The 14,917-nt window shown below is 32.8% G+C and overlaps 1 protein-coding gene across 1 annotated transcript in view; it reads right to left on the bottom strand.

Annotated features, from left to right (window-relative positions):
- SGCZ (sarcoglycan zeta) overlaps positions 1-14,917 on the bottom strand; it is a 1,030,117-nt gene that overhangs the window by 374,386 nt on the left and 640,814 nt on the right. The gene's annotated exons all lie outside the window — the stretch shown is intronic.

Genomic DNA, 14,917 nt, shown 5'->3' on the forward strand with positions numbered 1-14,917 from the left:
AATTGATGAGTTATACTCACACAAACTCAAAGAATAATATAGGTGTTTTGAATTGTCCTGAAAAATATTAGTATTAGTAGAATGATTATATAAAGACTATAAAATAATCATCTACATGAAAATATTTGAAGGAGCAAGTTATTGTTGATTCTGCTACATTTATATATGGATCCAAAGCATTAGCATTATTTCAATTATTAATAAATTACAACCAGGTTGGTAAAATTTGGCTTCATCCCGTCGATGATAAAAAAAAGGGGGCATACATTTCTAGTGCTCAAGTTAGACTGCTTCCTAGGCATTAAATTTACTTTGATATAAAAACCACTGATGAAGAAAATTAAAATATTTTTTGATCTGAAATTCACTGGCTCATAACTAAAGATTATATTACCATATAGGTTTTTCCAGATCAGTAAGAATTTTCTGATGTACTTATATTATTTTTAGCAGATAGATATCAGTACAAATATGGCTCCTGATAAAGGAACATGTGTGTCTTTTATAAAATAGATTGATTTTATATTGTCAAATTTGAATGTTTTATTTCTTCCTCAAATAAAATATGGAAATGTTTAATTTCATAGCAATTTATAGATATTGAATATTTAACATTTATTTTCTTAAGTAAAATGATATACTACTTTTAAGTAATCACTAAATATTTTATAAGGTTTTAAAACATGTTTTATTAATAATCCATATTCTAGGATTAATTTTAAAAATAAAATAATGCATCTATATCAAGAATTTTTAACACAATTTGATGCACACAATTACAACATCAACACCACCAATCAGTGGAGTTTATGTATAGCAATAAAAACTCTTACTGATAGTTAGCAAGAGGCCAAAGAGTCACTTTTAGAAATTATCTGGCAGTCTTTTGCAAAACTAGCATGATATAGTCATTACTCTCCTTGGTATTAACTAAAGGTGTGGAAAACTTAAATCAACAAGACCTACATGTGAATTTTGATTTAATCTTTGTTCATAATTGCCTAAAACAGGATGCAAATAAGATGCCCTTTAGTAGATAAATTAACAAACTATGGCCCAATCAATTTTATTAAGCACTTAAATAATTTGCTTGAAGTAGACATGAAAAATTCTTCAACTTATATTAATAAGTGATATAAATCAATATAAAAAGACTTTATCTTTTCAGTGATCTGTCTAAATCTCTCAGATGGCACGACAATACGAAGACTGAACTATAAATTTAAACTAAAACTTTGGCAACAGTGATATTTCAATGACCATTCTTTTGTAAAAACTATCAAATTTACAACTCAGGGGATGAATATTTGGATATAAAACCCCCAATTTGAGGACACTAATGATGAGAAAATGAATGATATTAGGAAAAAATTAAACTAACTTTTCATGTGCAGTAAATCAAATACTGCTCTATGTAAGACACTTAAATTTTACCTAAAGACAAACCAAATTGAAGTAGGACTTGTTCTATTGTTTTAAGTACATTTATGAAAATATCCTTCATTTTAACCATCTTGTGACTCTTGATTGTATGTGTGATTTCTTTAGTTAAAATAATGCTCAGGCTTGAACAGTCATGGTCAAATACTGGTATTCTATACTTTATAAAAATCTTGTATATTTCTATGTTCTTTTCTCAAACTTCTAGCCTGCTTCAGGTTGGCCAGTGTACTGATTTTGGAAAAGCATGCAATAAAATCATTGCTATCAACCCTGAGATAATAACAATTTGGAGAATGAGACATTAAAATTAAGTCAGCAACAAGGCTTAATGAGACAGCAGAAGACAGGTACCTAAAAAAGTCAAACAACACCCACAAAATGGTGGAATGGCTTAGTCAAGTTACTATACCTCTGTTTAAATCATGCATTGCTTTGAACTATTAGGTTTTGATTTGCATTCATATGTTTTAGTGGCACTATATCAAAAATACACTGTACATGTTTAAAATACTTGATTATAGTAAGATATGGAAATGGTAATAATTTAAAGGATTAAAACTGTTCAAATTAGAGGTCAGATTGGTGGCGCAGGGCATAAGGCATCTGCCTTGCAGGTGCTAGTCTAGGACAGACTGCAGTTCTATCCCCCGGCATTCCATATAGACCCACAAGGCAGGGGCGATTTCTGAGCCTATAGGCAGGAGTAAACCCTGAGCATCATCCGGTGTGCCCCCCCCAGAAAAAAGCTGTTTAAATTATTTTTGTACAATCAATTGAAAAATTTATAAAACATATAATTTTAAGATAAATTATACTCTATATGCAACAACTATGATAACAAATCTAAACAAAATTATGGCAATAACCTGAAAAAAATTAAACTGTTAACATCACCCCATTCCAAATTTTAAGTAGAAAATACTCAATTTTATGCTTCAGTCAAATGTATGAGTATGAATTAACTAACACACTATTCTCATATTTTAAATAAATATATGAGCTGCTGTTATTTGATACTAGAGGTTTTTTTTTTCTGTTCACTAGTTGACAGCAGAGATTTTAATGAGATATAAAGTGTCAATATTTATTTTAGGTCATCAGTCAGGAATGAAGCATATTAAACATAACAAATTTAATAAAAATATAATACAATTTAAACAATTTTACTATAGAATACTAAAGAGTTCGTGTTTTAGTGCTATTTAAACAATTTAATATTTCTAAAGCTCTTGTTTATTCTAGAATGAATAGGAAAGAATGGCACACATCAGAAAGAATGAGAATAAACAGTGTTGGCGGGGATGTGCAGAGAAAGGAACTCTTATCCACTGCTGGTGGGAATGCCGTCTAGTTCAACCTTTATGGAAAGCGATATGGAGATCCCTCCAAAAACTGAAAATCGAGCTCCCATACGATCCAGCTATACCACTCATAGGAATATGCCCTAGGAACACAAAAATACAATACAAAACCCCCTTCCTTACACCTATATTCATTGCAGCACTATTTACCATAGCAAGGCTCTGGAAACAACCAAGATGCCCTTCAACAGATGTATGGCTAAAGAAACTGTGGTACATATACACAATGGAATATTATGCAGCTGTCAGGAAAGATGAAGTCATGAAATTTTCCTATACATGGATGTAAACGGAATCTATTATGCTGAGTGAAATAAGTCAGAGAGAGAGAGAGAAAAATGCAGAATGGTCTCACTCATCTATGGGTTTTAAGAAAAATGAAAGACATTCTTGCAATAATAATTTTCAGACACAAAAGAGAAAAGAGCTGGAAGTTCCAGCTCACCTCAGGAAGCTCACCACAAAGAGTGATGAGTTTAGTCAGAGAAATAACTACATTTTGAACTGTCCTAATAATGAGAATGTATGAGGGAAATGGAGAGCCTGTTTAGAGTACAGGCGGGGTCGGGTGGGGAGGAGGGAGACTTGGGACATTGGTGATGGGAATGTTGCACTGGTGATGGGTGGTGTTCTTTACATGACTGAAACCCAAACACAATCATGTATGTAATCAAGGTGTTTAAATAAAAAAAAAGAAAATCACACTAGATAAAACAAAACAAAACAAAACAAAAAATACTTAGCTAGTTCATATGCATGCATACATGTTTATATTACTCATATTTAAGATTTACTTATATTTACTTATATTTAAGATTTGTACCTGCCTCTGTAGTCTAAGAACTGGCACTGTGTGATAAACATAGTGATAATTATGGCCAATATCTCCATGTTTTAGTTTAAGTCCCATTTTAAGGAATGCGAATATAAGATTTAAGAGTTGAAAAAAGATACAAGACTTGAAAAAATTTTAATTCTTCAAATAAACAAAATTTTGCAGGTAAAATATGTAATTTGTAATAAAACGGATATATAATTATCTAAGGAAATTACTCAGCTACATACTTTGCTAAGGAATGTAAATGTTGTACTCATGGAGATATATTATGGCTCATCATCCATCTATTGAAGAGGCAGCAGCACAAAAGCCTAAAGCAGTTAGTCAAGAGATGAACTTAGAAGTGATTATTTGAAAGAGAACTTAATATAAATTTCTAGAAAAAATTAAAATAAATATTGAAATATTACCAAATAAAAGTACATTCAATAGTCCTATTCTATTTTTTATTATTTTTGTTTGTTTTGGGTCATTCCAGATGTACTTATTAGGCTCTGTATTTAGGAATCACTCTTGGGGTTGGAGACCATATAGGATGCTGGGCATGAACCTGATCAATCAGATTTACACAAAGCTGTAATATTCTAAGACACCAAATGGGCACTTAATTTATTCTAAATATAACCTTTAAGATAAATATTATCATTTTATTTTAAAAGTTAAAACACACCATGAAAATTTCCTTTTAAAAATAATCAGAAGTCATAAGATCAACATGTACTTAATTATTATTAAAGATTCAGATCCAAATATCATATCTAATATTTACTATATGTCAACTCTGGTTTCTCTTCAGATCGTATAAATCTTTCGCCTTTACTAATATTTACTATATATCTTATGCTTTGGCTTTGAGTTTTCACATTTGTAAATTTATGTTTCCAATTTCCTATCAACTGTATAAAACATAAGAATATTGAGGTCCTTTTCTAGATGATTCAATGTCTTCGTAAAAATTCCAAGTCTGTAATATTGTAATATTGTAATATTTTATTAAACAACTAAAATATCTTAATCCTTTATTTTCCTGTTCAAAAAACCTTATAATGCTATAAACTTCATTTTACACAGATCAAGTATAGTTTATGATTTATGCCACATTTATCTGATGCATTTTAGCAAAAAGGGCAAAATTTTTCTTTATAAAGTCACAAAAGCAAATCTACTGCTGGGCTAAGACTAAGCATGAAAGATTTCATCTAAGAGGGGTAATTTGTCAAAAAATTATAAGGAGGCACAAACAAAGAGTTATAATGGAAGTAGTCTTGCAACATTAGCTATTTCATTCACACTCATAAATTCAGTAATAAATCTACACATACCACACTGTGGGGCCAAGCCATCTGAAAGAGTTTCCCTGGGTGGGGATATTCTCATAGCTAGCACTTCCCTGCAGTGTAGTCAACATGCCACAAAGATAGTCACTCTCTTCTGCTAGGAGAAGGTCTTGTGATTCATGATCAGAGAGTAATTAATTGATAAAATTGCAACATGGCCAGGAAAGCTGGATAAAATATGATCTTATCTACCACCAGATATGTTTTTCTTTGTAGTTTACAATTTATTACTCAATGAAATATAATTTAACTGGAATGGAAACTAGGTATAGGATTAAAATACATTTTATGAATTTTTAATTTAATTTATTGTGGCCAAAGTGAGTTGCAAATCTTACACAGTAATATTTAAGGTACATAATAACAGTGAATAAGGGGCATTCCCATCACCAGTGTTGTTCTCCCTCTTCCATTTTTCCGAGTATGCATCCCAATTCTCCCTCCTTTACCCCCAGGATGCTAGTATAACAGGTCCACATTTGTACAGATTGTTATAGATTGGGTAACGATTCGGTTGTCATTGACTTTGGTTTGGTGTTCACGTCTGATAATTTTTTATTTCCAGTAAATCTCATATGACTGTCTGGTCCTGATACCATCCATTTTTACCCCTCAAAGTATAAAGCTGAGCAAAATCATTGTGGTAATGTGCTTCTGTTGGAGATATAATAAAAGGGAAAAACAACAAGCAAACAAACAAACACGCACACACATCCTCCAAAATAAATAAAAGTAAAAGAAAAAAAGGAAAAAGGGGGCCAGAGTGGTGGCACAGGATGTAAGGCAGGGGTCTCAAACTCGCGGCCCGCGGGCCGTATGCGGCCCTCCGTACAACATTTTGTGGCCCTTGGCTGGCCTTCAAATATCGCAGTATTCGCGATTATTTGCTTACCGAATAATCGCAATAAAAATCGCATTAGTAAGAAAAAGTCGCATTAAACTTTAGCATACCCCCAAGCAGTTCCGTTGGGGTATGCAAATGTTTTTAATGCGATTTTTTGAGATTTTTTTCTTACTAATGCGATTTTTTTATTGTGAATATTCAGTAAGCGAAATCCCTTATGCGGCCCTGCCTCCCCCAACTTTGCCTCCTGCGGTCCCCAGGTAAATTGAGTTTGAGACCCCTGATGTAAGATGTCTGATTAGTATGCTCTAGCCTAGGACGGACCTTGGTTTGATCCCCCAGCGTGGCCCCTTAAGCCAGGAGCGATTTCTAAGCGCATAGCCAGGACTAAGCCCTGAGCATCACTGGGTGTGGCTCAAAAATTTTAAAAAATATATAATAAAAAAACTAGAAGGAATCTTCTAGGTGTTATAAGTATAAATTTAGAAGAAGAAAGGGAGTAAAGGAGAAAAAGTAACGAAACAACACAGAAAAAAGAAGCTATAACAACAAAAAACAAAATATAGCAAAGAAAGAACAAACAAAAACCATAATCAGCAACTATGAAACACAAAAAAAACCCAAAAGAACAAAAACAAAACAAACAAAAAACACTCACACATAAAAAAGAAATAAAATAAAACAAAAACAAAAAAACAAAACAAAATCAAACAAAAAACAGTCAAAAAGCCCCAAACCAGCTACTACTTAAAAAGGTTTGTGCTTCTTCTTCTTCTTCTTCTTCTTCTTCTTCTTCTTCTTCTTCTTCTTCTTCTTCTTCTTCTTCTTCTTCTTCTTCTTCTTCTTCTTCTTCTTCTTCTTCTTCTTCTTCTTCTTCTTCTTCTTCTTCTTCTTCTTCTTCTTCTTCTTCTTCTTCTTCTTCTTCTTCTTCTTCTTCTTCTTCTTCTTCTTCTTCTTCTTCTTCTTCTTCTTTGTTTCTTTTGCAAAGGCACAGTAAATATGGGGGAAATTAGAAAGGGAATTCCCTTGGCTTCAGCAAGAAACTACAACCATCACTCTGCTAACTCATGCTTTGTGGCCCTTATTCTCACCCTCCCATTTGAGGACTGTTGCATACTACGGATTCAGATCCAGAAGACCTCCAGCCCAAGGACGCCACCTACTCCCTTGTGGCTGCAAATTATTCTTAAACTCAACAAGACACGATGTGTGATGAAAATATGCTCTGGATTTCACCCTCCACAAGAATATCTCAAACGACTTGATTGGGAAGCCTATATTTCATTTATATGTTCAATACCTATATAATAGTACCTCCTCATCTGTTTATTCCCAAATGTAAGGTAGCCTCTTAAACAAATTTTTCTCTAATTCCTTTCTTAAATTTATTACTTTATTTCTTCTATTATACAAATATATAATTTTTTCTTTCTCTCTTAGACTTCACCTGTTTTGGTACTGCTTGGTACAAAAACCTACTAGAAAAAGTCCTGCTTGGGATAAAAGCTCAGGTCAAAACCAGGGCATAGAGATTGCATAGCCTATCACTTTTACCCCCAAATGTACCAGCAATATAATATGGCAACATCTGCTTTTGGATAGGCACTCTAAATGAGGGGACATATTATGCACAGAAACAAGCTCTTATCTATTAGGGATAAGAACCTTACATTTGATAATACAGGGACACCTCCCACCCTTAGCATGTGTCATGGGTCCCAACTTAGACTCCATGTGATTGGACAGTGACCATCCAACACAGAACCCCAGATCCCAGTCGCCAAACAGACACAGGTCCCAGCAACAGCACCAGGAACCAAACTTCTCCATGGGAAACTCCTAATACCGCTCTGGCACCAACCTGCACCAGTTTTGAGATGACATCCTGACATGAGGAAAAGGTAACTTGATCTAAGAGAGGGCTGCCATATCTCATCACCTAACAGTATTATGAAACCAGAAGACATGTCAACCTTTGCTCTCTGCAAAAATAAAAATCACTGACTACAGAAGACGGACTTTGAAAAACAAGGTCTGGGCAGAACCTATCTCAGGACCAATGAGAAAGGTCCTGACTTAGACCTAGTTATAGGATTCGTACAAAAACCAAGATCTCTAATTCCAGAGGTCTGATTTTGACAACTTCTACCAGCAGAACTTCTGGAATTGCACTGAAAGCCTCTATTTGAGGCTTTGTCCAAAGATATGAGCAAAAACCGAGACCACTAATTGCAGAAGACTGATTACAACAGTGATGGAAGAGAACTTCTAGAATTGTAAAGACTCATTCCTAGCCTTAGTCCTATGATCTACGCAAATACCAAGATCTCTAGCTACAGAGGCCTGATACTAACATCTACCACTGAGCAGAAAGTTTCCTGGCACCATAAAAAGACCTTAGGGTGTGAAAATAAGCATGTACGGAGCCTGTAGTAGTTCCTATGGAAGTATGCTTCAAGGGCAGAGAAACTCTGTATCTTTTAAGTCAAGGGAATTAACTTTCATTTTATGAAATTTTACGTTTTTAAAGAAGTTGCCATTTAATGCCATTGCTCTATTAAAAAAATTGAACCCGAATAGTCACTCTTACACTATATGACAGCAGTGGGTAACAGTATATACACAGAGGTATTGTTTCCTTTTAAATTATGTTTGAATATGAGAGATTAGGTAGATTCCCCAAAGTAATAATAGTTTAAATACTGAGACATTGTTTCTGTCCAACAAAACATAATCAACATTCAAGGATATCAAAATGATCTAGTGAGGATAGATGTGTTTGAAATTTTGAAAATAAATTATTTAATACATATTAATATAATTTAAACTTAATAGCAGTTTCTCAAAACGTGTCAGAAAGAACATAAAATTATACATGTCAAAATATCTGACATTGCTTCATTAATATGACCATGATATATTTATTAAATTTTTCTAAGTTGCTGTGTTGTAACTGCAAAAGTGAATATAATATTTGCTTTTCAACACTACCATAAGATTTAAAACTGCTCTATCTATAAAGTAAATTATTTTCTTGGATACACCCTGCATGCCATATATTCTATTGCAGGCATCTTTACTTTCATTATCTTATATAAAGTGTATGAGTCTAATGTTACAACTTAGGATGGTATAAAATTAATTTATAACACAATGTTATAACAAAGTAATAATTTAAAACTATGACTATTAAATGAATCCTATATCAATCATAATAAAGAGCTAAAAACCTCAATCAATCATCCGGGTAATTTTTAGACATCACAATTTTCAAGATTGTTCAAAGTAGAGATTACCTTTCTCAGAAAAATGAGACCTCTCAATCAGATAGGCCAGTGGAATGATTTTCAAGTAAAGCAGGTTTACAAAATAGCCATTTAAGACTATTAATATGGTTATGTTTGACACCTAAACTGTTGTTTATGGATATTTTAGGTGAGCATATTTTATATATCAACATTAAATTATAACTTCATATGAAATTTTATGACCTCTTTATCATTTCGAGGGAATGCTTTACTTGATTTATCAATTTAATTATTAACAACTAACATTAGATAAAAACTATCATAGTTAGCACGAGGTAACTGTTTATTCAAGCTCTATTTAAGCATTTTAAAACTTATTTTAGCTAATATATTCAAATAAGATCAATGACATTGATCATTTTCTGAAAGAAAAAAATCTAGGAGAGAATAGCTTATCTAACTCATACAAGGGAATGAGTTATATGAGTTAAATGAGAAATAACAATAGCAAACTCATAATTCGCCACATGTTATAAAATGATTCATTGTAATTAGTTTTTACATAAAATAAAATACATTTAAATTATATATCCATTATATAGTTATCAATCCAAATGACAGTGTAACTTACCTTGCTAGACAACACAGCTAATTACCAGCCAAACAAGAAATTTTACTCAAGGTCTAGAGAGCAAAGTAAAACTTTAAAATTACTTTTTAATGGATAATGGAAGTGTTTAGGGCTGTAGCATAATCTAAAGAATTTTTTTTTTGCCTTAATACCAAACCCAGTAAACTCAGTGATTATTTCTGGCTTTTCTCTTAAGGATGACTCTTTTTTTTTTTTTTTTTTGGTTTTTTTGGGCCACACCCGTTTGACGCTCAGGGGTTACTCCTGGCTATGTGCTCAGAAATCGCCCCTGGCTTGGGGGGACCATATGGGACGCCGGGGGATCGAACCGCGGTCCTTCCTTGGCTAGCGCTTGCAAGGCAGACACCTTACCTCCAGCGCCACCTACCCGGCCCCAAGGATGACTCTTGGCGGTAGTCTAGGAGCAATATAGGAAGCTGGTATCATACTTGGGATGATCATAAGAAATCTAATTACTCACACACTTTATAGGATCTGATCTCTAAGAAAATCTTAATCTTATATTAACACTAATTTTGCGTGGAGAAATATTTCCTTGGCTGGCAATACGGAGACTTTTTATTTGTTTATATAATAGTTATGTTTATAAAATTAATTCATTTTATGTTCTAAAATTTATGTTCTAGCACACAGAAAATAAAATTGTAGGGTAGATTAGTGGGGATTGAGTGGAGTGAATGTTCATGGAAAGTGAACAAGCTTCAGAATATTTCAAAAGGCATGCGTTCACATTTTATAACAATTTCGTAAGAAATACCGCCTAGTGATTTTTGTAATATGCAGTGGCAACATGAATAAAATATCTACATTTTAAGCTTTCCACTTTTATTGATAAATTGTATGCTTTAGTCAGTATATGTAGTATATGTAGATATTTCTCTCAAGGAATAATAAATGAGCAATGACATTGAGTTTAATGTTTAGTGGTAAGTTAATGTAATTGTTGGCAAGGGACACCTTTTAATGACAATAGAACTTGTCTCAAGAAAGATGAGACAAGATATTGTAAAAAAAGAATAGTTTTACATATAATCCGTGTGTGTGTGTGTGTGTGTGTGTGTGTGTGTGTGCAAGAGAGAAAAAGAGACAGATGAGAGAAATGACAGGTATTTGATGCAATTATCACTGGGGAGTCAATAAGATTTGTAATAAAGGACTACATTTCATTGAAAAAACACTTCATACCTAAGGTCTTTAGTATTCATAGAGAAAATGTGCAATATTTGTCTTCAAACCAGGGAAGATGGTGACCTGGCTTACAAATGTGAAAGCACATGTGGACTGTTTTCTGTTATGGTAAAGGGTATGACCTTTGCAGAAAACAAAAATTGAAAAACATAAAAATGGAAAATTATTATTGTAACTGCATAAAGAACAAATGGCAAATACTAACTTTTTGTCACTTTCTAATAATGTGATGCTGTATTCTAAAACTATATTAAGCCTTGGGTTAGTTTTAGGACAGTATATAAGTGGCTTTAAAGTAGATTATCAAGGTTAGATTCGAAGAACCCAGTATATTCCCCTGAGCTCACCAGGAGTGAGCACTGAGCACAGAACAAAGAGTAATCTCTAAACACCACTAGCTGTGGCCCTCAAACAAATAAAGATTACACTTATTCAAATTAACATTATCTAATTTGCTAGATAATGATATTATACTTTAGGTAATTTGTTATTAAAATCATATTATAATTTGTTAGATAATTTATTAGAGAGAAGTGAATGTTCATAGAAAGAGAATGAGAATAGACAATAAATGATATAGGAGTATGATTTATTGTTTCCTCAATAATTTATTCCCATACTTGAAGAACAGGGTTATGTTGGCAGAACAGAGATTTAAGATTTGTTCAAGTAAATGGATGTAGAAAATAACTGATAAAAAAGATAACTAGAAGGAGAAATATATAATCTATGATTTCTATTATTTAAATGCCACATAAAACCTACTATCCAATGTTTGAATTAAGATAAGAATATGACCATGGGAAGGATTAAGTCTTTACAAACATATCAACAAGCAAGATACATGACCTAAAATAGGAATATATAAATTGTCATCGTCATGTGGATGATTTTGGCATTGGATTACTAATAAATGAAGGCATTCTACAAAGGATCTTTAGTCACATATTAGAAGATCAATTATGAATATTGATAATAAGTCACCATATTGGAATAAATGTTAGAATAAGAAATAGTCCTAAGTGTGAAATGAGTATGTGTGATATGTCATTTATCATGGCATTGGATAGAAAAGGATTTAAATACCCCAAAATTTATGTTATTTTATATTGACCCTAAATTAACTAAAATTATTTTAGCACTAAGAATTATTAAGAGTTCTGGAGTTAAAATAAAGCAGATAAGGGGATTGTTTCACATGTGGCAAAGCCAAGTTCAATATCTGGTACATCATATAGTCACTGAGCCCTCAAGGATATACTTTAAGTGTAGAGTCAGGATTAAGCATCATGATTGTGATCCCAAAACAAAATAAATTTAAAATAAAAAATTAAATAAAAGAGGTGCTGGAGAGTTACTATGGCAGGTTTGGTAGTGGCCTTGCATGAATCTAACAAAGTTTGATGTCCAATGTTAGATATAGCGTACCAATCATGACCAGAAGTCATCTATGAGCAGATTTTTGATACAGCTCATGTGTCATTCCTAATAAAAAGAAAGCAGTCTCAGGTACATTAGTGAAGATAAAAGATAAAAAAAGTGCAGATCCAAATCTCCAAGCCAAAAGCAACAGCAACAGAATCAAGAGACCCAAACTTTAAGAAGCTATACCGCTCCTAGGGATATACCCTAGAAACACAAGAATACAATACAAAAACCTCTTCCTCACATCAATATTTATTGCAACACTATTCACAATAGCTAGATTCTGGAAACAAACAAGATGCCCTTCAACAGATGGATGGCTAAAGAAACTGTGGTACATATACACAATGGGATATTATGCAGCCGTCAGGAGAGATGAAGTCATGAAGTTTTCCTATACATGGATGTACATGGAATCTATTATGCTAACTGAAATAAGTCAGAGGAAGAGAGATAGACAAAGAATAATCTCACTCATCTATGGGTGTTAAGAAAAATAAAAGACATTTTTGCAACAATCCTCAAAGAGAAAGAGAGGGCTGGAAGTTCCAGCTCACTTTATGAAGCTCACCACAAAGAGTGGAGAGTGCAGTTAGAGAAATAACTACACTGAGAACTATCATAACTTTATGAATGAATATAGGTAGTGGAAAGTCTGTCTAGAGTACAGGTGAGAGTGAGGTGAAGTGGAGGAAGATTTGGGACATTGGTAGAGGGAATGCTGCACTGTGAAGGGATTGTTCTTTACATGACTAAAATCTAACCACAATTATGTTTGTAATCCAGTTGTTTAAATAAAGATATTATTATAAATAGTGCTGTTATACTGGCATGCTAGGGAGTTGGGGGATGACATATGATGCACTTGGGGTGCATTGGTTGAGGGAGGTGGACATTTGTGGTGGGATTGGCCCTGATCCATTGTCTAAAACCCAACTATAAAGGACTTCATAAATCACAATTATTTCAATAAAATTTAAAAAAATTAAAAAGAAGCTTAAAAAAAACCTAAATGGCATAAATAATATGTTTATATCTAGCATGACACATAGTAAATCATGCTGTTAATGATTAGATAATTGAGAGCTACAACCATAAAGATATCTTCAAAACTTCCATCATAATAGTTTTAAAATAAAAAAACTTAAAATATGAAATAGAAAATTTATTTTCAGTTATATAAATATGAGGTAAATGGAGAAACAAAATTTGATTGCATAATAAATTTCTGTATTCTAAATTTTAGAAGAAAGATAAGTAAAAGTATAATTATACAAATATAATGTGAAAAAACATTATGATCTTGACAATAAATTAATTCCATTAAAAGTATAGCTCTAGCAATCCATGTTTTGAGTTACATACCAGTAATTACCACAAAATATGAAGACATTAAATTGAAATGCTACCTAATAATTGCAAGAAATGGTTTCCTATCATTCAAAAGAGAGCAGAACATAATGTTCAAATAAGTGGAAAGACTACAAATGATGTGAGGATAATTGAAATAAAAACTTCTCAGTTTCAATTTTTAATAAAAATTATGCAATATTTAATTCTATTAATTGTGATGTTTTTGTCAACATTAATGTTCATAATTATACATATCACTGATATTTTTTTATTTATATCAATTTATTTACTTCAATTTTTATTTTATATTTTTTGGTTTTTCAGTCACACCCGGCAGTACTCAGGGGTTACTCCTGACTCTGCTCAGAAATCGCTCCTGGCAAACTTCGGGGACCATATGGGATGCTGGGATTCAAACCACCATCCTTTTACATGCAAGGCAAACTCTAGCTCTATGCTATCTCTCTGGCTCCTATTTACTTCAATTTTTAACATTGTGGATATTCTTGACATGTATTCTCTCTTGAAAGTACCTATGTTTCCATTCTTTTGGTTACTAACATATATAATTGAATTAAGTTGCAATTTGATACTACTAATATTTACTTAGTACTATTATCAATAATTATCATAATACATTTTTATTTTCATGTAAAAACTGGAATATATAAAACAATAAAAATATATTGCCTCAGGGGCCGAAGAGATAGCATGGAGGTAGGGTGTTTGCCTTGCATGCAGAAGGACAGTGGTTCGAATCCCGGCATCCCATATGGTCCCCTGAACCTGCCAGGAGGATTTCTGAGTGTAGAGCCAGGAATAACCCCTGACTGCAGCCGGGTGTGATATATATATATATATATGTATATGTATATATATATATATATATATATTGCCTCAGCCAAATGCCTGGTTTTGACACACCCAGTGGGCTGATCCATTTATTTTAAATCAAGATATGACAACCCAGCAACCGCAATAAATATTGCTGGCTAATTATGATAATGTTGGGAAATAAATGTTTTCTCAAGGTCATCCCAATATTTATAAGCTTTTAGAACAAGGAAATTATTGTTTTTATCTATTCTATGTCTACTGTCTAGTAGTAGAAACTCACTTTCTTTTACCATGGTCTCTGAAACTAGATCTCAGAAAAAAATAAGGTTCTATCAAACAGATAATGTACAATACAGGTGATAGATACAGCCTCTAGGAAGCATAAAAAAGG

The sequence above is a fragment of the Suncus etruscus genome, chromosome 4 (genome assembly GCF_024139225.1).
Source record: "Suncus etruscus isolate mSunEtr1 chromosome 4, mSunEtr1.pri.cur, whole genome shotgun sequence".
NCBI classification, from domain to species: Eukaryota; Metazoa; Chordata; class Mammalia; order Eulipotyphla; family Soricidae; genus Suncus; species Suncus etruscus.